This window comes from Phyllobates terribilis, unplaced genomic scaffold (assembly GCF_046119375.1).
Source record: "Phyllobates terribilis strain yellow unplaced genomic scaffold, ASM4611937v1 Scaffold_3__8_contigs__length_932513732, whole genome shotgun sequence".
NCBI classification, from domain to species: Eukaryota; Metazoa; Chordata; class Amphibia; order Anura; family Dendrobatidae; genus Phyllobates; species Phyllobates terribilis.
Genome location: NW_027362763.1, coordinates 504504049 through 504531456, shown reverse-complemented (window position 1 = coordinate 504531456; position 27408 = coordinate 504504049). Strand labels below are relative to the sequence as shown.

At 43.8% G+C, this 27408-nt stretch overlaps 1 protein-coding gene and 1 long non-coding RNA gene across 3 annotated transcripts in view; one reads left to right on the top strand and one right to left on the bottom strand.

Moving 5' to 3' along the window:
- NKAIN2 (sodium/potassium transporting ATPase interacting 2) overlaps positions 1 to 27408 on the bottom strand; it is a 1575235-nt gene that overhangs the window by 462271 nt on the left and 1085556 nt on the right. The window lies entirely within an intron of this gene.
- LOC141259665 (uncharacterized) overlaps positions 25061 to 27408 on the top strand; it is a 247546-nt gene continuing 245198 nt past the window's right edge. For both annotated transcript variants that reach the window (XR_012318450.1, XR_012318449.1), the window contains exon 1: positions 25061 to 25356. This is a non-coding gene — a long non-coding RNA (uncharacterized lncRNA). The remainder of the gene's footprint in view (positions 25357 to 27408) is intronic.

The window sequence follows — 27408 nt, the reverse complement described above, 5'->3', positions numbered from 1 at the left end:
ACACATAGCCCAGCCTCATCTCATCCCAACGTGCATTGGGGACATAGTAACATAGTTTGTAAAGCCGAATAAAGACTTGCGTCCATCAAGTTCGACCTGTTAGTTCTGTAATTGCTAAAGTTGATCCAGAGGAGAGCAAAAACCCCAAATGATTTAGCCAATCTTCATCTGACGAAAAATTCCCTCCCGACTCTGAAACCAGCAGTCAGAATAAATCCCTGTATCAACCTACTATTTTATTTTATTTTTAAGTATATGCTGAAATCTGCCTGGTATCTAGAAATGCATCCAGTCCCCGCTTGAACTGATGTAGTGAATCTGACATTACCGTCTCCTCACTCAGTGAATTCCATATTCTCACTGCTCTTACCGTAAAGAACCCCTTCCTATGCTGGTGCTGAAACCTTTTCTCTTCCAGTCTTAGTGAATGCCCTCTTGTTACCGTAATATCCCTCCTTTTGAACAAATCTCGGGCAAGATCTCTATACTGTCCCCTAACATATTTGTACACATTTATTATGTCCCCCCTCAACCTTCTCTTTTCCAGGCTGAATAGTCCTAGTTTTGCCAACCTCTCTGGGTATTGCAGTCCCTCCATTCCCTTTATTAATTTTGTTGCCCTCCTTTGTACCCTTTCAAGCTCATTTATATCCTTTCTATATATTGGGGCCCATAACTGAGCACAGTATTCCAAGTGTGGTCTGATCAGTGCTTTGTACAGTGGAAGAACAATGTTCTCATCCTTTGCAGCTATACCTCTTCTGATACATCCCATTACCCTGTTTGCCCTTACAGCAGCGGCCTGACTTTGGGCACTCCAATTTAGTTTGCTATCAATCAAGATGCCCAAGTCCTTCTCCATCTCTGAATTCCCCAATGATTTCCCATTCAGTGAGTACTGGTGACGTCCATTTTTCCTTCCCATATGTATGACCGTACATTTCTCCTCGTTAAACCTCATTTGCCATTTAATGCTCCACCTACCCAGCTTATCCCAATCCCTCTGTAGGTCTGCACTGTCCTCTTTTGTATTAATTGTTTTACATAACTTTGTGTCATCTGTAAATATTGATATTTTACTATTTATCCCGTTGACTATGTCGTTAAGAAAGATATTAAATAACATTGGGCCTAGTACAGACCCCTGTGGTACCCCACTAGTGACGCTTACCCAATCTGAGAATATTCCATTTATAACCACCCTCTGCCTTCTATCCTTTAGCCAGTTAGCTACCCACTTGCAGACATTTTCCCCCAGCCCCATCATTCTCATTTTGTATACCAACCTATTATGTGGCACGCTATCGAACGCTTTTGAGAAGTCGAGATACACAACATCCACTGGTTCCCCCTGATCTAATCGAGAGCTAACCTCCTCGTAGAAGTCAATCAGGTTTGTTTGGCAGGAGCGATTCCTCATGAATCCATGTTGGTTCGGGATTAAAAGATTATTAGCATCAAGATGCTCCGTAATTGCCTCTTTAATGAAGCTTTCAAAAATTTTGCCCACAACGGACGTCAGACTCACCGGCCGATAGTTTCCGGCGTCACTTTTCGCTCCCTTTTTGAATATTGGCACTAAATTCGCCTGTCGCCAATCAAATGGTACAGACCCAGTCTCAACAGAGTCCTTAAATATAAGATATAACGGTCTGTCTATCACATTACTTAGTTCCCTTAGTACCCGTGGGTGTATGCCATCAGGTCCTGGTGATTTGTTTATTTTAATGTTACTGAGGCGTTTCTGTACCTCAACTTGGGTTAGATTAGTCTTACTTAGTGGAGGATTAAGCTTGTCACTTCTCATTTCTCCTGTTAGTTCTATTTCCTTTGTGAAAGTTGTCGAAAAAAAATTATTTAATAGATTAGCTTTATCCTCATCTTTCTCTATGATTTTGCCTTCCTCACTTTTTATCGGTCCAATATTATCCGATTTAATCCTTTTACTATTTATATACGTAAAGAACAGTTTGGGATTTGATCTACTTTCTCTAGCAATACGTTTCTCTGTTTCCTCCTTCGCTATTTTTATTTGTTTTTTACAGGTTCTCGTTTTTTCCTTGTAACACATTAGTGCCTCCTTACTGTTTTCCTGTTTTAATCTCTTGAATGCCTCTTTTTTGCTATTTAACGCCCCTTTTACGTTCTTGTTCAACCATATTGGTTTCCTCTTATTTCTGGCCCTTTTATTCCCATACGGTATATACCTCTCGCACTGAGTATTCAGAATTCTTTTGAAGATTTCCCATTTACTATTCGTATTCCATTGATTAAGTACTTTGTCCCAGTCAATAAGTTGAAGGTTTTCTATCAGCTGATCAAACTTCGCCCTCCTAAAGTTTAATGTTTTTGTTGTTCCCTTATTGATAACCCTACTGAAGGGCATTTTGAAGTCGATAATATTATGATCGCTATTACCTAGGTGCCCCGCTATCTGTACCTCAGTTATTCTATCAGGCCTGTTAGTCAATATTAAGTCCAACATGGCCTTCCCTCTCGTTGGTTCCTGCACTAGTAGGGAGAGATAATTATCCTTAATATTTGTCAAGAACCATTTTCCTTTCTGAGATCTACAGGTTTCTGTTTCCCAGTCAGTATCCGGGTAGTTGAAATCCCCCATTACAATCACTTCATTATGTTTTGCTACTTTGTCTATTTGTCCTAATAGCAGATTCTCATTCTCCTCTGTTATATTTGGTGGCTTATAGCAGACCCCCAGTAATATTTTATTATTATTTTTTGCCCCCTCTATCTCTACCCACATGGACTCGACCCCCTCTTCTCCCTCTCCTATATCTTCCCTTAGTCTGGGTTTTAGACATGACTTTACATATAAGCAGACTCCTCCGCCTTTCCCCTGTTTCCGGTCCCTTCTAAATAAACTATAATCTAATAAATTTACCGCCCAGTCGTAGCTATCAATGAGGGAGAGGAGGAGGAGGAGGAGGAGGAGGAAGAAGAGGAGATGCTATCATGCGCTGTAGACGGTAGTACCTGTACAAGTGTCATACCGTCAATTCAGCATGGGTAGCCTGAGGACAGGGGGGAGGAGGAGGAGGAGGAGGAGGAGGAGGAGAGCATGGTCAGTCGTCATCTTGGTGAGGAAACGGAAATCTTGCACGTTACCAGTCTGGCACGCATGGCTGACTTTATGTTACGCTGCATTAACCGTGACCCTCGCGTTGTCAAAATGTTGGGTGACAGTCATTACTGGTTGGTGACTGTTTTAGAACCCGCTACCAGGAGAACTTTCACTCTCTTATTCCTGAGGTGGAGCGGTCTACAAAAATGGGGCAATACCAGAAGGCCCTTGCTGCAGAACTCTTAAAGAAATTCCCATCTGAACACGCTAGCGGCAGAGGTCACAGTTCGTTGCCCAACCAAGGCGTACAGGCGAGAGAGATGCAACTCCAATCCAGCAGAGGCAGGGGAACACTGTCAACGTTGTGGGACAGATTTCTGACACCCGCCCAGCTTACAGGCCCTGAGGCGCGGGGTACTCTCACAAGGAGTGGAAAGTTTCAAAAGATGGTGAGGGAGTACCTTGCCGACCGTACCAGCATCCTCCGTGATTCCTCTGTGCCTTTTAATTATTGGGTATCCAAGCTGGACACTTGGAATGAACTCACTCAGTACACCTTGGAGGTCCTGGCCTGCCCTGCCACTAGCGTGTTATCGGAGCGTGTTTTTAGTGCCGCTGGGGGAATTATAACTGATAAGTGCACTCGCCTGTTAACTGACAATGCTGACAAGCTGACCCTTATCAAAATGAACAAGGGCTGGATTGGGCCAGACTTCTCATCACCACCAAATGACAGCAGAGTAACATAAAGTCAAATCCACTGTGTTATTTCGGGAGGTGTATTCACATGCACCGCTTCACACCCACACATGGGTATACGCTTCCTCATTTCAGCTGTTTTATGTTCTTCTCCTTAGCCTCAGACTCCACCACCACTATACCACCAGGGTGCCAGCATTGCAAGTTCCTCCATCCTTATTTTTTTCAGCTTTTGCTTGGAAGGCATAAGCAAAGACTGTGGGAGACCCACTCCCCAATAATGGGACTTATGTATGTAATATGCTGTACTACATGGCTCTTGTAAGGGGCATTGCAAGTTGCTCCATCCTAATTTTTGGAAACTTTTGCTTGGAAGGCATAAGCAAATACTATGGGAGACCCACTCCCCAATAATGGGACTTATGTTTGTAATATGCTGTACTGCATGGCTCTTGTAAGGGGCTTTGCAAGTTGCTCCGTCCTAATTTTTGGAAGCTTTTGCTTGGAAGGCAAAAGCAAATACTATGGGAGACCCACTCCCCAATAATGGGACTTATGTTTGTAATATGCTGTACTGCATGGCTCTTGTAAGGGGCATTGCAAGTTGCTCCATCGTAATTTTTGGAAACTTTTGCTTGGAAGGCATAAGCAAATACTATGGGAGACCCACTCCCCAATAATGGGACTTATGTTTGTAATATGCTGTACTGCATGGCTCTTGTAAGGGGCTTTGCAAGTTGCTCCGTCCTAATTTTTGGAAGCTTTTGCTTGGAAGGCATAAGCAAATACTATGGGAGACCCACTCCCCAATAATGGAACTTATGTTTGTAATATGCTGTACTGCATAGCTCTTGTAAGGGGCATTGCAAGTTGCTCCGTCCTAATTTTTGGAAGCTTTTGCTTGGAAGGCATAAGCAAATCCTATGGGAGACCCACTCCCCAATAATGGGAATTATGTTTGTAATATGCTGTACTGCATGGCTCTTATAAGGGGCATTGCAAGTTGCTCTGTCCTAATTTTTGGAAGCTTTTGCTTGGAAGGCATAAGCAAATCCTATGGGAGACCCACTCCCCAATAATGGAACTTATGTTTGTAATATGCTGTACTGCATGGCTCTTGTAAGGGGCATTGCAAGTTGCTACATCCTAATTTTTGGAAGCTTTTGCTTGGAAGGCATAAGCAAATCCTATGGGAGACCCACTCCCCAATAATGGGACTTATGTTTGTAATATGCTGTACTGCACGGTTCTTGTAAGGGGCATTGCAAGTTGCTCAGTCCTAATTTTTGGAAGCTTTTGCTTGGAAGGCATAAGCAAATACTATGGGAGACCCACTCCCCAATAATGGGACTTATGTTTGTAATATGCTGTACTGCATGGCTCTTATAAGGGGTATTGCAAGTTGCTCCGTCCTAATTTTTGGAAGCTTTTGCTTGGAAGGCATAAGCAAATCCTATGGGAGACCCACTCCCCAATAATGGGACTTATGTTTGTAATATGGTGTACTGCGTGGTTCTTGTAAGGGGCATTGCAAGTTGCTCCGTCCTAATTTTTGGAAGCTTTTGCTTGGAAGGCATAAGCAAATACTATGGGAGACCCACTCCCCAATAATGGGACTTATGTTTGTAATATGCTGTACTGCATGGCTCTTGTAAGGGGCATTGCAAGTTGCTCCGTCCTAATTTTTAGAAGCTTTTGCTTGGAAGGCATAAGCAGATCCTATGGGAGACCCACTCCCCAATAATGGGACTTATGTTTGTAATATGCTGTACTGCATGGCTCTTGTAAGGGGCATTGCAAGTTGCTCCGTCCTAATTTTTGGAAGCTTTTGCTTGGAAGGCATAAGCAAACCCTATGGGAGACCCACTCCCCAATAATGGGACTTATGTTTGTAATATGCTGTACTGCATGGCTCTTGTAAGGGGCATTGCAGTTCCTCATAATTTTTGGAAAGCCTTCCATTCACTGCTTAGGCCAACAGTGCACAGGAGACCCAGTTGCTATAAATGGAAAAAAAGGTTTAGTTAAGGCCCTCTGACCTCCATGTCATTTCCAAGGGGTATTGGAGTGCCTCGAAATTTTTGGTAGGCATTGCACTCACTGTATGCCCTATAACTGTGTAGCCGAACCACTCCTTTTGTTACAGAAACATATCCTACAAGACATATCTGGTTGACTGGCCTGATATTGATGTGAATGGTCCCTGTTCCTCCTGCTCTTTCTCCTTTGCCACTACCTCATCCATCATTTATCACCTGAAGCTTTGTTTTAACAGGAGTCATAGAACTTGGATAGCAGCAGGAAAACATCCAGCAATCCTCGGAGGAGGTAGGATATGCGCCAAAATGCTGACCACCTCAGGCCTAGCCGCTACTACATACATGCGCTTGCATTCCAACAAAACAAAGCAGATGCTAACTTCAATCATCCTCATCATGCTCCTCACCTTGGCACTCTCAACTCCCCTGATGGAGATGCCAGGGCCCACCGCAGGAGTCTGGTTGTCTGGTGGGCTCGGCCAATGCTGCCCTAAAGCAGGCCAGGCTAAGAAAAGTGTGGGAAAGGTTACCGGGACAAATAGAGGTGGCTGGGGACCGAGTATGGACACCCGGCCGCCCCCTGGAGGCTGGGGAGCAAGCGGGGACATCCGGCCACCGGGCGGCTGGGGACTGAGTATGGATACCAGGCCGCCGACGCAGCCATGGCGTGGTGGCCAGATTCCGCCTCCACATGCCTAAAAGGCCCAATTTAAAGTGCAAGCAAGCAAGCAGTATGGTATTGCAGCCATAGGCGGATTATAATGAGGTCAATCCGGGCTACCGCCCGGGGCCTGTGGCTGTCATGGGGCTCGGGGCTCCCAGGGACTTGTGGCCGGATTGACCTCATTATAATGTGTGACAGGAGGGCCCGGGAGTCGGAAGATGTTATCTGCTCTGCTGTGTCGGGCGGCGCTGCGAGGATGAATCACCAGAAACTGACTGTGTAAGTGCAGGAGAGGAGGCTCCGCCCACCTGCCCCGGCCTCCAGCAGAGCACAGAGCCAGCTTACAGCATGGCCACTGCTCTCCCTGTCCACTACCCGTGTATTGTTACCTCTCCGCTATCCCCCTCCTGCCCGGCAATTACACCAGAGCTCTGCAGTTGGGCCTCAAGAGGAGGGGAGGCTGCCCCACAGAGAAGATGGAAGAACCTGCATCATGTACAGAAAGGGTAATGTTCAGTGTGTTTGTGTTATATATATACAGTACAGACCAAAAGTTTGGACACACCTTCTCATTTAAAGATTTTTCTGTATTTTCATGACTTTGAAAATTGTACATTCACACTGAAGGCATCAAAACTATGAATTAACACATGTGGAATTATATACTTAACAAAAAAGTGTGAAACAACTGAAAATATGTCTTATAATCTAGGTTCTTCAAAGTAGCCACCTTTTTCTTTGATGACTGCTTTGCACACTCTTTGCATTCTCTTGATGAGCTTCAAGAGGTAGTCACCGGAAATGGTTTTCACTTCACAGGTGTGCCCTGTCAGGTTTAATAAGTGAGATTTCTTGCATTATAAATGGGGTTGGGACCATCAGTTCTGTTGTGCAGAAGTCTGGTGGATACACAGCTGATAGTCCTCCTGAATAGACTGTTAGAATTTGTATTATGGCAAGAAAAAAGCAGCTAAGTAAAGAAAAAAGAGAGGCCATCATTACTTTAAGAAATGAAGGTCAGTCATTGCGAAAAATTGGAAAAACTTTGAAAGTGTCCCCAAGTGCAGTTGCAAAAACCATAAATCGCTACAAAGAAACTGGCTCACTTGAGGACCGCCTCTGGAAAAGAGGACCAAGAGTCACCTCTGCTTCTGAGGATAAGATTATCCGAGTCACCAGCCTGAGAAATCACATGTTAACAGCAGCTCTGATTAGAGACCAGGTCAATGTCACACAGAGTTCTAGCAGCAGACACATCTCTTCAACAACTGTCAAGAGGAGACTTTGTGCAGCTGGCCTTCATGGTAAAATAGCGGCTAGGAAACCACTGCTAAGGACAGGCAACAAGCATAAGAGACTTGTTTGGGCTAAAGAACACAAGGAATGGACATTAGACCAGTGGAAATCTGTGCTTTGGTCTGATGAGTCCAAATTTGAGATCTTTGGTTTCAACCACCATGTCTTTGTGTGATGCAGAAAAGGTGAGCGGATGGACTCTACATGCCTGGTTTCCACCGTGAAGCATGGAGGAGGAGGTGTGATGGTGTGGGGGTGCTTTGCTGGTGACACTGTTGGGGATTTATTCAAAATTGAAGGCATACTGAACCAGCATGGCTACCACAGCATCTTGCAGCGGCATGCTATTCCATCCGGTTTGCATTTAGTTGGACCATCATTTATTTTTCAACAGGACAATGACCCCAAACACACCTCCAGGCTGTGTAAGGGCTATTTGACCAAGAAGGAGACTGATGGGGTGCGACGCCAAATGACCTGGCCTCCACAGTCACCAGACCTGAAACCAATTGAGATGGTTTGGGGTGAGCTGGACCTCAGAGTGAAGGCAAAAGGGCCAACAAGTGCTAAGCATCTCTGGGAACTCCTTCAAGATTGTTGGAAGACCATTTCCGGTGACTACCTCTTGAAGCTCATCAAGAGAATGCCAAGAGTGTGCAAAGCAGTCATCAAAGCAAAAGGTGGCTACTTTGAAGAACCTAGAATATAAGTCATATTTTCAGTTGTTTCACACTTTTTTGTTAACTATATAATTCCACATGTGTTAATTCATAGTTTTGCTGCCTTCAGTGTGAATGTACAATTTTCATAGTCATGAAAGTACAGAAAAATCTTTAAATGATAAGGTGTGTCCAAACTTTTGGTCTGTACTGTATATATATATATATATATATATATATGTGTATGTATGTATGTATATGTGTGTGTGTGTGTGTGTATGTATCTATATCTATGTACTTGTGGACCATCAGAGGGTCTCACTCGCTGTCGTGGCCCGGGCTGCTTCCCCTGTGCAGGACCGCTGGCACTTCACCTGACATGGCCGTGAGCTGTGCGGTTGTGTCTGGTATTAATGCCGCGCCATTACTACCAGACACAACCGCACAGCGCACGGCCATGTCAGGTGAAGTGCCGGCAATCAAGCAGCGCCAGAGGTCCTACACAGATGCTGTAGAAGCAGCCCAGGCCCCAATGGCGAGTTGGCCCCTCTGATGGTCCAGGGCCCTGTCTGTGACACGCCGGCGGCCCTGCACTGAGACATGCCTGAGGAGCTGCTGGACAGGACAGTTTTATATGTTTATAAGATATGTACGTATGTATGTGTCTGTGCGCATATCTGCGTACCGTGTGCATGTGTGCGCATATCTGCATATCGTGCGTGCGCACGTGTGCTGGCCCGGCCGCATCACAGCTAGAAGACACGGCCCTGTGCGCGGCAGTGTCTGCTAACGTGAGGTCATGCAGTGCTTCTTACCACCATAGAGGAGCTGGATGACTGGAGTCGAGCAGGGGGACAGTGAGTGATGTGTCAATGTGTGCCGATATCATTGTGTGATATGTCTGTTTATATGTATTTTTGTGTTTCAAATGTGTTTATGGCTATGTGCCCACGATGCAGAAATGCTGCATATTTTTTCCGCTTCTCCCTGGCAGGAAAAACGCATGCAGATTTTACATGCGTTTTTCCCGCCAGGTAGAAGCGTTTGTCAAGCGTTCTTCACATGCATTTCCGCATGCGGGTTATCAAGCCCTTTTCCAAGCGATTTTAGCATCACTTGGAAAAGTGCTTGACAACTTGGTCACACTATATAAATCCATGCAACCGGCATATATAGTGTGACCAAGTAATAGTTAAAAAAAAGAATAAGAATGGTAAAAAATAAAGATTATACTTACCTTCCGATGGCCCCCGGTCTCCTCAGTGATGCGTCCGGTGTGTTGGGCGGCTCACGGTGGTGTGAAAGGACCTTTCATGATGTCATTTAGTCATGTGACAGGTCACGCGACAGCTGACATCGGCTGTCACGTGACCTGTCACATGACTAAATGACGTCATGAAAGGTCCTTTCACACCACCGTGAGCCGCCCAACACACCATGGCTTTTTTTTACAGGTACTATGGTACCCGGGTTTGGATGAGAGCCTCCTCTTCTCAAAACCCGGGTACCATCTGCACATTGAATCTCTTAATATCTGCATGTGCACATGTAGTGATGCGGATATTAAGCGATTCAATGCAAGTCAATGGCGGCAATTACGCTGTGTGTCCGCAAAATTAATGGACATGCTGCGTTTTTTTCCGCAGCATGTGCACAGCACATGCGGATTATCATTGGAGACCATGGGGCTCGTATTACCAAGCGTTTTTTCAACATTTTCACTGCCGAAATTCCGTGGCAAAAAAACACTTGAAAAATGCACAGTGGGCACGCAGCCTATGCGTGTATGTATTTGTCTTTGTATATGTCTGTATATGTTTGTTTGTGTGTGTGCGTCCTCCGGCTGTATTTGGGGTGGGCACCGTGCGGCCTCCGGCTGTATCTGGGGGGGCGCCATGCGGCCTCCGGCTGTATCTGGGGGGAGGTGCCGTGCGGCCTCTGACTGTATCTGGGGGGGCGCCGTGCGGCCTCTGGCTGTATCTGGGGGGGGCGCCGTGCGGCATCTGGCTGTATACTTGGGGGGGGGTGCCGTGCGGCCTCCGGCTGTATCTGGGGGGATGCGCCGTGCGGCCTCCGGCTGTATCTGTGGGGGGGCGCCGTGCGGCCTTCAGCTGTATCTGATGGGGGGGCGCCGTGTGGCCTCCGGCTGCATCTGGCGGGGCGCTGTGCGGCCTCCTGCTGTGTATAGGAGGATTATGTGAAAGCTCATATTATACAGTATGAGACCCTACATACATAGGGGGATGTCAGCATGCTTAATTGTGCTCAATATTAAGTCATACAATTAATATAAAAAAATAATTATAATTAATATATTAATATTGTGCAGAATTAATTTCACATGAACTATCACATGATCTATCAAAGGGGCATCATGTGACAAGTCATGTGATACATCAGGTGTGTGTGTGTGTGTGTGGGGGGGGGGCCATGCCGTCTAAACTGCCCGGGGCCCTTGCTACTCTTAATCCACCCCTGATTGCAGCCTGGGGGAGGGTGGGTGGCAGGCTGCATACTTGCGCTTGCATTGCAATGAATGGGAGAGGTACAATTGAACACTGCCCTGGGACAAGGACTTGAACGGGGATAGTTGCAAGTCTGCAATGACAGGTGCAGGGTGGGAGGCATCTTCGCATGTACGATGAACAGGGGTTTGGCATGCACACACTACAGCAGAATAGGCTCTCCTTCCGACTAAATGCACTGGGGAGGGCACAGGTAATGTTTTGGTATACGCACTTAATTTTATATATAAGGCACACCAGGACAAATAGGGGCGGCTGGGGACTGAGTTTGGATACCTCGCTGCCGAAGCAGCCATGAGGTAGTGGCCAGCTTCGGTCTCCTCCAAACTTAAAGGCCCCATTTCAAGTGCAAGCTAGCAGTATGGCATTGCAGTCTGGGGGTGGGTGGGTGGCAGGCTGCACACTTACACTTGCATTAAAAGAAAACAAAGCAGATGCTAACTTCTGTCATCATCATCATGCTCCTCACCTTGGCACTCCCAACTCCCCTGATGGAGAAGCCAGGGCCCACCGGAGGAGTCTGCTTCTCTGGTGGGCTCGTCCAATGCTGCCCTAAAGCAGGCCGGGCTAAGAAAAGTGTGTGGGGGGATGTTCCAAGGAGAAATAGGGGCGGCTGGGGACCGTTTATGGACACCCGACTGCCCCCAGGCGGCTGGGAACCATGTGTGGACACCCGGCCGCGGGGCGGTTGGGGACCGAGCATGGACACCCGGCCGCCGGGCGGCTGGGGACTGAGTATGGATTCCAGGCCGCCAATGTAGCCATGACGTGGTGGCCAGATTCCGCCTCCACATGCCTAAAGGCCCAATTTCAAGTGCAAGCAAGCAAGCAGTATAGTATTGCAGCCTGGGGGTGGGTGGGTTTTAGGCTGCATACTTGCGCTTGTATTGCAAGGAATGGGGGAGGTACAATTGAACACTGCCCTGGGACTAGAACTTGCATGGGGATAGTTGCAAGTCTGCATCTTCTGATGCGGCAAGGATCACTTATGATGGGCACACTTTTAGACAGTGACCTGGGAGTCAGAGATGCTTCCAGGGGTCTTCCCCATGCTGTTCCCATGTCTTTTCAGCACTTTATGCATGTGTCACACAGCACATGGCCAGATAAGGTTGTAAAATGTTAAAATGACATTTCCCGGTAAATGCATTTGTCACAGTTGAAAACAATCCAAAAGTGCAAAAACGCATAAAAAATGCTACTTGTGAACATAGCCCAAGGTGTGGAGGAGTATTTTTGTTTTTGGTTATTTATTTTACCTTATACACAAGTCTTTACCCTGGAAAAATAATTCCTTAACATATTTCACAGGAAAAAAGTTTCAGTTTAGTTTTTGAACGTTTTATTGTGAGCCCGTAAAAGTGGCTCAATACCTCTGACCACGTTGTTGACAGCAGTGACCTGGGGGTCAGAAATGCTTCCTGGGGCGATCCCCATGCTGTCCCCATGTCATTTGAGTACTGTCACTATCGTTTTGGGCACTTGTTAGGCTTTTAAAAGACTGCTGGGTGTGCCACCGCAAAAATGCTCGGGTCTCCCATAGACTAACATTGGGCTCGTTGCTCGGGTCGAGCACCCGAGTATCACGGCGAGCTCGGCCCGAGCTTCGAGCACCAAAGCATTTTAGTGCTCGATCAACACTATTGTTTACCCACACTTTTGGAAAGGTGCCAACAATTTTGTCCGGCCCATTTTTGGAGGTTTTGTGTGAAATTATGTCCAATTTGCCTTTTTTTCTCTGTTTTTTTTGTGGTATTCCAATACAAACAAAGGAAATAAACATGTGTATAACAAAACATGTGTAATTGTAAGAATTTTCTGGGAGAAATACTTCATTTCCTGGAACAATTTCAAGGGTGCCATATAGTTTTGTGAGTAAAGTCTCAGAATAGCCTGTGTTTTCACAATTTAAACCTCTGCTCTTTCTGGGATTTGAGGTCCAGTGGGTGGCCCTATCAGTGACTGACAGCTATTGTACACAGCTTATTTTCTCTATGATATCAAACAATAGATTACAGCATATCACCTAGACTTCATCCAGTAAGGCACTCTCTGATTCCACTATTTAAAGAGAACCTGTCACGTTTTACATGCTGTGCAATCTGTAGACTGTGTACAGCAGGGTATAGAGAAGGAGAAAGTGAGAAGAATGATATACAGATTTGTTGGGAAAGATTCAGTATAACTTTTATTTCATTTATTGAAATCTCTGATGTTTGTACACTTATGAGGCCAGTGGGCTGCCATTATCAGTCACTGACAGCTATCTCTGCATGTAGTCATACAGGAAAGACTGTCAATCACAGAATAGGCCTGCCCACTTGACACATATGCAAAAAACAGGGATTTCAGTCCATAATATACAAGTTTTACTGAAACTTTTGCCACAAATATGTCTATCAAGCTGATCAGCCCCTCGTGCCTGCAAATTAGATCCCTTTTTCCACATGACATGTTCCCTTTAAACACCTTTTGTTCTTTTTTTTAATGCTATAAAACAGATTATAGTATATCAGAATGTAAAGCTATTTTCCAAATGGTGTTAGACGATTTATAATTATTATTATTATTTATTTACATAGCATACCGTTGATTCCATGGTGCTGTACATAAGGAGGGGTTACATACCAAATACAGATATCACTTACAGTAAACAAAGCTAACAATGATAGACTGGTACAGGAGGAGCGAGGACCCTGCCCTTGCAGGCTTACAATCTACAAGGGATGGGCGAGGATACAGTAAGTGAGGGTAGAGGTGGTCGTGCAGCGGTACGTTGGAGCGGTAGTTACTGCAGGTTGTAGGCTTGGTGGAAGAGGTGGGTCTTTAGGCTCCTTTTGATGGTTCCCACGGTAGGCCAGAGTCTGATATGTTGGGGTAGAGAGTTCCAGAGTATGGGGGGATGTATGGGAAAAACCTGTACGCGATTGTGGGAAGAGGAGATAGAGGTTAGTAGAGAAGGAGATCTTGTGAGGATTGAAGGTTGCGTGCAGGTAAGTACAGGAAGACTAGGTCACAGATGTATGGGGGAGACAGGTTGTGGATGGCTTTGTATGTCAGGGTTAGGGTTTTGAACTTGAGTCTCTGGGCAATGAGGAGCCAGTGAAGGGATTGACAAAAGGGAGAGGCCGGGGAATAGCGGGGGGACAGGTGGGAGATGATGAGGGCATGCACTAGTGTTTTTGCAGAGTCTTTGCTGAGGAATGTGCGGATCTGGGAGATATTTTTGAGTTGGAGTCGGCAGGAAGTGGAAAGGGCTTGGATATGTGGTTTGAAGGAGAGGTCAGAGTCCAGGGTTACCCTGAGGCAGCGAGTGACATAACAATGTCAACTCTACCGAACAGGCATTAAAATGATGCCTAAACTAAAAGCAGGTCACCCATTACCCCAATACTTCAAAATCTTGAACACTCAAGGTTTCAGAATCCATACAGTACTCTCGTCTATTTCTTTTCTTCCTGAACTGATCTCCTCTGATTCTATTTGACCCCTCCCATGCTTCTCATTCTCAGTCAAAACAAGTAAATAGCTTATTTTAGAAGACTTTTTGCAGCAACAGATACAATCTACAGTACACACATACTAGTACTCCAACAATATACAGGTATCCAATTCCACTACTTCAGTACATTTTTTAGATTACTTCATGTGAGTCAGTGATTGTCACAGAAATCCGTTTTTAAGGAGCTCTCCGCTAGAACTCATCAAGGTCAAACAGATGCTAGGAACTCTGAGATTTGAGAAGCCCATGGCACTGTGTAGCTTCTGGATGCAGTGCAGGCTGTTATGGCTAATGGCTTCAGTTTTAACTCCCACAATTATTTAATTGGATTAACTTGAGCATCCCTACTGGGAAGACATCAGTGTGAACGAAATGGCTGTCACATCTCACAGGAGCTTTGTATTTTTTTGTTCACCATCTATATCTCTTCAGGAGAGATCTGCTAAGGAGCAGGAAATTTGAAGTTTTCCAATACCTTATAGAAAATGCACTTTCTAGATACAGAACACCAAGCACCATAGATGTACATACTATTTGTTAAAAAAGTACAGTGCAAAAGTTTTAGACAAGTAAGGATAAAATGCTTCAGAGTAAGAATGCTTTTAAAAATAGAAGAGCAAATAGTTTAATTTTTTTCAATTAACAAAAGGCAAAGTGAATGAACAAGAAATCTATATTGAATCAATATTTGGTGTGATCATCCTTTGCTTTCAAGACAGTATCAAAGCATCAATTCTTCTGGGTACACTTGTTTACAGTTTTTGAAGGAACTCATCAGGAATGTTGTTCCAAACATCTTGGAGAACTAGCAACAAACCCCCCTGTCTATTCCTGTAATTTCTCATAGACTTGATGATTCTGAGATCAAGACACTGTGGGGGCATATCATCACTTCCAGGACTCCTTTTACTTCTTGTTGCTGAAGATAGCTCTTAATGGATACAGGTTTGGAGCTGTTTTCCTGCTGAAGAATAAATTTGGAAACAATCATCCGATGCCTTCATGATGGTAATGTGTTATGGACTAGTATCGGCCGATATTTCTCAGTATTGAGGACACCAAGAAATGGGTAACATGTAGGACCATAAACGTAGCCAAGAGAACTTAGTGCAACAGATGAAAGACATATCATGGTTACTTCCCTTGAAATCAGAAGATGTCCAGCAATGCTATCTGATTGGAACTGGCACCAACCAGTGTCTCCCAGCTAAACCCATCTACATTTCTGTACTGTACTGTTCCGGCCATAAGAATTGTGGTCCAAAACTATAATGTAGCCATGGAAACAAGACCAAGTTACCTTAAAAATGCATGAAAACATAGGAACTTGGGTGCAGAAAAATGGCTGCAGGTGGTCTAGACTGCTGGGTCAAAATGTGAAATATTTGGTGGTAACAGAAGGCAGTTTGCTCACCTAAGGACTTGAGAACACTGCAATAATGAGTGCCTGCAGGGAACAGTGAAGTATGATGGAGGTTCACTGCAAGTTTGGAGCTGCATTTCAAAAATTGTAGTTGGGGATTTAATCAGGATTAATGAATCAATGCCGAGAAATGCAGGCATTAACTATTCTTCATGCAATATCATCAGAGGGTGTCTCATTGGCTCCAAATTTATTTTGGAGGAGGAAAATTACCTCAAACATAAAGTCAAAGTCATTAAGAACCACATTCAGCGTGAAGAAGAACAAGAAATCTGGGAAGCAAGTTTGTCTGGGATTACATGATGAGACAGAAGGATTTGTGCAAGACAACATTCACAGAAGATCTATGGTTACTTCTCCAAGATATTTATAACAACCTATTTGCCAAGTTCCTTCACAAAATTTGTGCAAGTGTACCTAGGAGACACATCTCTCCTTTTGGAGAGTGACATGCCTGACATGTTACATGCACACTATAGGCCATGCAATGCATTTGTGTAAAATTAAATATGCATATTGCCTCTTCAGAGAAGAAAAGGACTTGAATTCTAGTGACGTGCCTCCTATTGGATGTAGTAATCCTGGATGTCAATATCGACCTTTAATGAGCCTTGCCAAATGACTTAAGATAAAAGCCAAACCAGTATCTCACTTTGCTGACACATGTTTTGGGTGTTGCCCCTCCTCAGTGGAAAGCATGAGATCTGATTTAATTGTATGGGAGAACTGTGACTCTGGCTCAATAAAGGGTTAATATTGAATTTTAGCATTGCTACTTCCATTGGTTGGCACTAGAGTTCAAGTCCTCTTCCTCTCTGAAGAGACAATATGCATATTTAATTTCCCAGAGGAGCATTGCATGGTCTATAAGTCTCCTGATACTGACATATGAGGCATGTTACTCTCTACAAGGAGAGATGTTACCCCTTAGACTCCATTCAAAGGCCTCAGCCAATCTGTTTTAGCAGTGATTGCGACTATTTAACCCCCTAGCTGGCACTGTCAATAGTGATGGCAGTATCTAAATGGATAACAGAGGGAGAAAGCTCTCTCTTTAACTCTATGGGAACTAAGCAATTACAATTGCAGATTCCGATAGTTGACATAGCAAACGGAGGCCAAGTAGTAGCCTTGGGATACAATGACCTGTTGACCATTCCATATCCAGGGCCTATCAGGCTAAGTCAGTGTGAAACTGACAGGTCTCATGGACTGCAGCACAGAAGTATTGCAGTGTATGAGACCAGTGATCAAAGTAAAAAATATTCAAGTCCCATTGTGAGACTAAATAATAAAAAGTTCAATTTATAAAATTTGTAAGAATGTAAAAAAAAAACTGCCCAAGAATGCATCAAAAATAGAAAAAACTGTTTGGCCATTAAATATACAGCTTTTGTGTAAAAACAAAAATAATCAAAAGAAGTACACATAATTGGCATTGCCATTTCTGAAATGATCCAAACTATAAAACTGACATATTATTTTGACCTATACGGTGAACACAGATTGCCAAAAATGTAGGTTTTTTTTTTATTATAGTGACATGTCAAAAATGAAATAAGAAGTGAAGTGATGAAAAAGTCATATGTAAAAAAATGGTACAACTAAAAACATCAACTTGTCCCACAAAAAACAAGCTCTCATTTAGCTCTGTCAGCAGAAAAATTTAAAAAAGTTACAGATCTCAAAATTTGACAAAACAAAAAAAAAATATATGTTGTAAAATATTGTTTTTGGTGTGAAAAAGTAGCAAATCATAAAAATACTATATAAATCTGGTGTACTGTACTTGTACTGTCACTACTCATTGATCAAAGCTGCTGATCACATTTACCGCACAGTGAATGGCATTGAAAAATGTAAAAAATTCAAGAATTGTTAGGTGTTGATGATTCTGCTCCAAAATATCTGAATCAAAAAGCGATAATAAAATCTTATGTACTTTTCTCAAAAATGGTACCAATATATAGTTTCGATCATCCAACAAAATACAAGCTGTCATCAGCTCTAGTGGTCAAAAAATAAAAAAGTAATAGCTCTCAGAATAAGACAACAAAAAGCAATTTTTGATAAAAATTTGTTTTTAGTGTGCAAAAGTAGTAAAACATGCTAAAAAACATATATAAATGTGGTATCTCATTAATCATCCTGACTCTAAGGTTTAGGCTAGGGTAACATGGGGAAATTGGGAGTGACCCCTGTTGTGCGAACAAGGTTCTTTGGTGTCGCTGCTAAAATGCAGTGCAATATAACTTAATGGGGTCACATTGCAACCCCAAGGGTGTTGTGATTGTGAAAAACAAGTAACAAGAAGTCCAACCTCATTGAATTTTTTGCAGTTTGATTGTGGCAGTCGCAGTACACTCAGGGTAGCAATGCACCCCCATTTAATTTTATTGTGCGTGGTAGCAGCTCCGAGTGAACTGAGGTCGCGAAAAAGGTGTCCATGTTATCTAGCTAAATACTGTGGGTCAGGATGATTACAGCCATACCAAGTTTATATAGGTTTTTTACTACTTTATTACTTTGCACACTAAAAACGATTTATCAAAAATCTCCCTGCTGTCTGTCAGATACCATCCATACTCAATAATGGCAGGTAGAACTGAGAGCGTCACATGTATTCAGATTGTCCGTGTGGGAGAGAAAAAGAGAGTGAGGACCCCGCTAACTATAAGAGCTTACACTCTATATGAGAGAGAGTGAGGAGCCCGCAGATCATAAGAGCTTACATTCTATATGAAAGAGAGTGAGGAGCCCACTGACCATAGGAGCTTACACTTAACAGGCATGAGAAAAAGAGAGCGAAGACCACACCGACTATAAGAGCTTACACTCTACTTGAAGAAGAGAGAAAGGACCCCATTAATCATAATAGCTTACTGTCAGGGAAGTATTGAGGAATATTGAAACTGTTCATCCTTATTTCTCTGACTCAGATATTGACCATTCTTCCCCTTCTGCTCAGCACAAAGCCCCAATTAACACAGCCATGAGTAAGAACATACACAAACATATGGCAGTCAAGAGGTGCCACCAAGCTAACTAAAATGCAAATGTATTTCCTCTTAACACAGACCAGAGATAGATTGACACCTTCTCCCAAGCCAGAGTTTGGAGGAAAGAAGAAATGGTTTGTTAAGTTCAAAAGGAACTCACAACCAATTTCCGGCCACCAGCCATAGCCAGGCCGACCCCAATATGAAATATGAAATATTGTGAGTTCCATACTTCCGGCAATAACAGGACCTATATTTTTAGAGGTAGAATCCGCGAGGGAATGATAGGGATATTTTTTCTGCTGATGAAAAACGCTACATAAAGCTGTAGTACAAAAACACCAGAATATCAGACTGCAACTATGCGGTGTGTGTTCTCTAACTGAAGATAAAATCATAAGGGAAAAATGGCGTCGTTTGCAAGCTTTTGCGATCAACGAGCAATGAGTTATCACAGAAGTTAGCGTTTTTAATAAAAATGTACAGGCTGGAGACCAGCCCACATGATGTCAACACAAGGGGCATGTGGGTAAATCTCTCCTTAAGTATAAGAGAATTCATGGACATTTCAGAAGCACTCATTGCCAGGGGGTATAAGGATTATAAGCAACGGGTCCTGTTCGATAACAGTATAATCAAACTGGAGAGCCCCTCCTCCACCTATATTGAATCATCTAAGCCATCGTATAGTGTAAGTTTTTCTTCTTTTATTCTGTTTATTTTATGTAACTGCTTATGTATTTTAATGTCTCCTTTGTAACATCCTCGTATATATTTTTCCTAAACACTGCCTGCCTTTTGGATTAAATATAAAATTTAATAGTTCTGTTTCTTTTGTCCTGTACTCGTTCCCTTTCCCGAAGCCATATACGCTACCAAAACACAGGGGTCCAGCCAGGCCTGTATTATAATTCAAACTTGGCCAGTGGTGCCAGAGAATAATAATAATTGGGCTATTGTGAAGCAGACAGTGACCGTATGGAGAGCATAAACATGGATTCCATGCTTTGGAATCCTGAAGTGTGATGCCCATATGCTAACTGGTCGCTTAGCAATACCTACGCAGTGAGTAGTCTGGATCGCGTGCTCGTGACTCTGGACGAAATACGGACAGTGTGACGACAACGGTGAGATATTGCGTGATCTCCCCTGTGTCGTCCCTGTGTTGGAATCCCTGACACTTACACTCTACAGAATGAAGAGAGTTAGGGACTCAGAATATGGAAAACGACTCTGCCATACAAACTGAGCTCTGCTGTGAACCGCTGATCTGTGATGGTCCATGTACTGATCACCACTGTACAAAGAATGATAATCCGTAAGATGTTATAGATGCAGGGAATTATGGGGAAGTCTACATAGTCAAAATGATGATAAACCGATCTCTGATGTTTCAGCAATGTATGAAATGTTGCTGGGCGAGTTTTGTTTTTAATTAGTGTTCAAATTTGCGTAAAACCACAAATTTCAGGAGATTCTATGCAAACTTGATTGTCCGCGGATTGATCTGCTCATCTCTAATCATGACAGGTTTGCTCTGTTTAACAATGTAGAAAAATACTGGCCACGAATTACTGATGAGAACAATTATTGATTAGTCTAATCCATACCTGGGCAAAGTGCGGCCCAGGTGCGGGCAAGGTACTTAACTCCAGGGCTCAGAGGAAAAGCTCTGGAGGTGTTTGCTTCTCTCCCTCGAGAACAAGATGGAGACTACGAGGTCGTCAAGCAGGCCCTGACAAGAAAGTACCAGCTGACTCCAGAGGTTTACCAGAAAAAGTTCAGAGCCCTCCAACGTGGAACCCATGATAGCTACAGTGATTTGGTGGATGGGCTCAGAGCCAACTTTGAACAGTGGGTCCAAGTATTGTCCATTACCACCTTCAAGGACCTGAAGGATCTGATGGTGAAGGACCAGTTTCTTCATCTTTGTCCTGTGAAAGGGAGACAGTTTGTGCTGGACCAGGAGACAAAGGAAGCCGACAAAGCAGTCCAGATTGCAGATGCCTATGAGGCCAACCGCACCACAGAGAAGCGGATGTCAGCCGCCGCCAGCTGGAAAGGGGGTAAGTCTACAACCAACCCCAGTGTTCCAGCCAGCCGTCCCTCAGCGGGTTCTGCCCCATCTTCCAGGACTTGGACTGCATTTGACTCCCGTAAGTGCTATACTTGTGACCAAACGGGTCATATCAGCTTTGTCTGCCTGGAGAGGAAGAAGATGAACACCACACCTAAGGCCCCAGGGCTTACTGCAGCCATTCTTTTTGTGGGTGGGGTGGTTGGCCGGGTCCGGGTGAACTTACAACCCGTTACTGTGGGCAACACTGTCACTGACGGCCTTAAGGACACTGGTGCAGAACGAACTCTGATCCGCCCTGAGTTTGTGTTGCCACCGGAACTCATTCCTGGGAAGACCCTGACTGTAACCAGGTTTGGGGGTGTTCGCCATCCCATACCAACAGCCCGAGTTTTCCTGGACTGGGGTGCAGGGAAGGGGTTAAGGGAAGTGGGGGTGTCAGAGAATCTCCCAACTAATGTGCTATTGGGAACTGATCTGGGACGGTTGGTTGCCCGATACATTCCTGACAACCCTCCCAGATCTGGTATGTCATGTAATGCCAATGTCAAAAATGTCAATGTGATGAATATAAAAGTATGTGTTGTGGTAAATGGGAACTCAGCCACCTCACCCCGCAGGGTGATGCTGCTGAGGATCCCCTAAAGCAAGCTAGTATAAGTGCTATGAGCAAGGGGAGCAGGCACGGACACCAGGATCAGGTCGCCCCATGTAGTTGACCAGTGTCACTCCAGATAGTCGCATGGTCAATGGTAGCTGCCCCATGACTAGCACGGCTCCAGAAGTGATGAGAAAGGATAGGGAAAAGCACGGGGATCATAAGGAAAGGGGTCCCGTGCCACCGACCAGTGCCATGATGGACTGTGACATGGCAGGTCATAGCTGCCCCATAACTAGCCCGGCCCCCCAGGTAGCCATTAGGGTTGGAAGGGTAGGCCTCGCAACCAGGTGAGGTAGGAGGAAGGTGAGTCCCCCTGTCTTTCAGGAGTATGGGAAGAAGGCAGCCATAGCCTGTCACAGGTGTGGGGAAAATGTATCAAGAACCTGTCAGGGTGATCGGATCAGCAGGAAGGGTGGGCCAGGAGGTAGGCTTAAAGGAGTGATCAGTAAATCACCCATTACGCCACCTCAAAGAGGGGGAGATGTCAGAGAAGTATTGAGGAATATTGAAACTGTTCTTTCATATTTCCCTGAACCAGATATGGACCATTCCTCAGGATGCAGACATATGTGAATGAATTGGTGGCGGATGAGGCGCTGGCCCCTTCTTCCACCAGTGTGTGAAACAGCTGACACGATGATGTCACTTTGTCGCATCAGCTGTGCACTGCGGAGAGTCAGTTCACCGGAGACAGAAGCAGCGCACCAGGGGAACGGGAGCGAGGTGAGTATGTGATGTTCTTTTTTTCATGTGTATGGGATGTTTAGTTGGACATGGGGAGGCTATGAGGGTCTCATGCTGGACATGGGGAGGCTATGGGGTCTCATGCTGGACATGGGGAGGCTATGGGGGTATCAAGATGGACATGGGGAGGCTATAGGGGTCTCATGCTGGACATGGGGAGGCTATGTGGAGCTCATGCTGGACATGTGGAGGCTATGTGGAGCGCATGATGTATATGGGGAGGCTATGTGGGGCTCATTATTTTTATAGGAAGGCTGTGTGGGGCTTTTAATGTATATAGGGAGGCTATGTGGAGCTCATGCTGGACATTTGGAGGCTATGTGGAGCGCATGATGTATATGGGAGGCTATGTGGTGCTCATGCATTATTTAAGGAGGCCAAGTTGGGGCTCATGCTGTATATAGGGAAGCTATGTGGGGCTCATGCTGTACATAGGAGGCTATGTGGGGGCTCTTACAGTATATAGGAGGCTGTGTGGGGGTTTATACAATACATAGAAGGGGCTGGTTGCTGGCTCTAACGGTATATAGGGGGATTTCAGCATACTTAATTCTGCTCAATATTAAGTGATACAGTTAATATTTACATAAAATAATAATAATAATAATAATAATAATAATAATAATAATAATGAAGATGTTAATATTACTATTGAGCGGAATTAATTTAAATTTATTGGTTTGGCCCTCCACAGTCATAGTCTCTCATGCGGCCCCTTGGGAAAATGAATTGCTCACCCCTGGTCTAATCTCATAATTTGATACCAGAACTGTTGATACAAAGATTAAAATACCTCAATTTTATTGCTTTTTTTTTAAATGGAATGCAGCAAAGGCAATAAAAGCATCAGCATACACTCTGCCACTGTTTCATTTTTTTGGGTGCGCGGGGAGTACGGACACATATAGTCAGTTATTAGCAAAAGGTAAAGGCCATACTGCATTTTAGAGTTTAAAAGGAAGCAATTTGTTTTCAGCTCACCAATATTATTTACAATGATTAACAATTTGTTTAATTATGCCCGCTTCATTGATGTTGTGCTTATCATTTGGCATGGCGATGGAACGTTATACCGGAATTTTTTAATTACATTAACTTTAATGATAATAATCTAACTTTTTCTTTTCATTCTTGTCTCCTCTATATTCCTTTTTTGGATATTTTTTTAATGAGGGATATTCATAACCATAGGATTGTGGAATTTACAAAAAATCTATTTCAGGTAATTTTTATTATATGCTACTAGTTGCCATCCAAGACATGTTGCAAAATGTACCCATTGTTGAATATGTTAGGTTGCCTTCGTGCTGAACATGCATACCGAGTCACAGCATTTACAGGCGTTTTCTCGGATAGAAATAAATTTATTAAATAGAGGCTATTCTATCCAAATGTTAATAAATGCTAAAAATATTAGTAATTCTAATTATAAAATCAGTGATCGACATTTGTCCCAGCATAAATAATATCAATAGGGGCATATTGATCGTAGTTACAGAGGGTGTGCCCTGCCCCGAGTTGAAAGGGAGCCTGCTGACTTTGTCAGCTATTTCAGCTGGATATGCGTCCTCGGATGGAAGACATTATTATAGGACGGAGGTCAGGACGGTCAACATTATTACAGCACAGGAGTCAGTATGGGGGACATTAATATAGGATGGGAACATTACTACAGGTTGGAGACATTATAGTGAACATCATACAGGATGGGAAATTGTTAGGCTCATCTAGTGAGGAAGATCCAATAAGCCTCAGGTACGTGTGGGCACACGGACCCAAGGCATTGATACAGCAAGCAGGAAGGCACATGTGGAGCGAGGACTTGGAACAGGTACAGAGAGGATGCAGAGAAGAAGTAAAGGCAGCAGGTATGCATGGCCACAAGGCAGATGCAAACCAGGAGGTGATGGAAAAAGACAGTAAACAAAATGGACTAGGAGTGTTAATACCAAGCCACAAATATGTGTCTTAATGGGACTTAGATAAGCTTAGGAAGGTGGTGTCATTGACGCATGCCAGACCACTTGTAAAACCTGACGTGGAGAACAGCAGAGGGCAATGGCTCTAGCTGAAGGAGATGAAACCCAGTCGAGTCAAGGCAGATGTATAACAGGGTCCTTATTACAGGATGATGACCAGGGTGAGGGCCTTTACTACTGGATGTGGTCCAGAACAGAGTTCATGATAGTGACTACTATTACAGGATGAGGGTCATTATTAAAAGATGGGAGACATTATTACAGGATAGGGGACATTATTACAGCATAGGGGCCAGAACAGAGGCCATTATTACAGGATAGGGGCTTGAATGTGGGACATTATTACAAGTTGGGGTCCAGTATGGCACACTGTTACAGGTTGGCGGTCATGACAGAGGACATTGTTACAAAATGGGGGCCAGGTTGGCGAATATATATTATTAGTTTATGGGGCAAGTGGGAGCAATAATTACTGTAAGGGACTAATTGGGGACATTTTTACTGTATGGAACCAATTAGGGAACAATATTACTGAAAAGGGCAAGTTGGGGAACAATATTGCTGTATGGGAGCCAGAGTGGGGAAGTGGGGGACAGTATTACTCCACAATGGAGGATGTAACACCTTTGGATCATGTACCCACTGCACTATGACCTGGCTTATCCTGGAGGGGCGTAACTAAGTAGCTACTTGGTATTCACTGGAGCATCTGAAGGTGAGCTCAAGCTTGGGAGGCAGGTAGCTGCCAGGTATCACTCCAGGACAGTGTACGGAACAGTAGCAGCTGACCCCAAACGCAAGGTCTGAAAATCAAACACTGCGTTAGGGAACCTGAAAGATCAGGAAATTTGCACAGCTCCTGTCAATGCCTGAAGCAATCCACTTATCTCTAGTCATAAAAGTCTGTATATTACTTTCTTCAGAGACAAGTCTTGACTGGAATAAGTAATAGAAGTGTGCAGAGGGTGAAGAAGGAAAGCAAAAATGAATGCCTTTAAGTTGATGAGGTTTGTAAGTCACTAGATTTACTTGTACTATATACACTTAAATGCTGTATAGAGCTCCTGTTTATAACTGTCACTGTTGATAATATTAGTGTTAACACTGTATTTTTTGATCATGATAAGTATAGTGGTATTATTTGGACACAATGTGTAATGGTAATATGTGGTCTGATCATTGTGTGGCGGTATTTATCCCTTGTATGTGATATTATTGGTATATTTGTTTTGGTATAGTGAATTTTGTTCGGTAACAGGTTGGTAATATATGGTTGTTGTGTGGCAGTATTTATCCCCTTTATGTAGTTTATTATTGGTATATTAGTTTTGGTATAGCAGACTTGCTCAGTAAAATCCGATTATATTTATTATTTGACAAACCGTATGACTACTATTTAGAAGTATTAGAAAATGATCTTTTTGCCATATTTTCTGTGATAGGGGGGAGTGAAAACATGTTTTTATAGGATCTAGGATGCAACAGGACTCTTATTACGCCTCAGAATAAGAATACATATTCAGAGAGAAAAAACATTTTTTCCACTTGCTATAGCCCAAATTACAACTAGATTGTTGACATCATTCCAAACTATTTACCAATTTTATATGTTGATAATTCTCTTTAAAAAATATTATAATCTGCTTGCAAAATTTGTCTCTAAGGCTACGTTCTCACGATAAGCTTTTGGGCAGTTTTTGACACTGCAGAATTTCTGCATCTATTACCGTATTTTTTGGATTATAAAACGCACTTTTTTTCCTCAAAATTTGGGAGGAAAAAGAGGATGCATCTTATAATGCAAAGGTACAGTATTTTACCCGGGGGCGGAGTCACAGATAGAGAAGGTTGGCAGCGGTGGCAGAAGCGGGACAATGCTGCGTGCCCCTTCCTCTCAGAAGGGTCGCTGATTCAGAATGACTTGGGCGGTGGTGGCGGTGTGAGTGGGGCTATGCTGTGTCCTCTCAAAAGAATTTGGCGGTGAGTGGAGGTTCCCTTTTCCCTTACATAGCCCTGTGGTGTGCTTTGGGAAAATGGCCGCCGGAGAATGCGCAGATTGAGATTTTGGGAGAAGAGATCTCTGGACTTCTTCTGAGGACGGGACCTGCAGCATCGCCCCTCTCCCGCTGCCACCACCACTCAAGTCATGGGTGCCCCTAGCATCGCCCCACTTCCACCACCACCCCAATCCTCCTGAATCAGAGACCCTTCTGAGAGGACAGGGCTCGTAGCATCACCCGACTCCTGTTACAGTCACCTCCACACTTTTGAAGCAGTGTCCCTGACTCCTGTGACCCCCGCTCCACTGCCGCCGGCCCCCAGGTAAAATAGACTATAAGGCACACCATTTTATTTGAAAAAACATTTTTTCCTATTTTCCACCTTATAATCCTTATTTTCTTATAATCCGGTGGGCCTTATAATCCGCAATATAAGGTATTTAAATTAGTCTACTTGCATTTTTTCATTGCATTTTTGCGTGCATTTTTTTAAGATGCGCATTTATCATATTTTTGATGCTGTGCTGTTTGACTCTTTTTGGTATGTCATGCTTTAAATAAAGATGCTTTGTTTTTGATACTTCCTGGTACTTGGCTTTAACAAAGATTTATTGATATATCTAGGTGTGAATTACATGCATTTTTTATGCGTTTCCGCCATGCTAACACACTAAAAATACGTGCATTTTTTACTTGTGTATTTTATGCATCTAATGCAAGTCTACAGGGAAAATCTGCACATAAAATTCAGCGTACCTACAAGAAAAATTGACATGCTGCGGATCTGAAACACACATGCAGGTCAGTTTATGCTCAGTAAAAAAGAAGCACAGTGAGCATGAGATTTCTAAAAATCCCATCTACTTTGAAGGAACTGTAAGATGCTGCGTTTTTGATGCAGCGAAAATATGCAGTGTGAAAAGCGCACCACAATCTCATGGTGGGAACATAGCCTAAAAGAGCTTTAATGATTGGTAACATGAAATCCCCAAGTTGTCACGCTAATAACTTTCAAACCACATGAAATAGATGATTGTCTACTAAGAGTTCTTACAATGG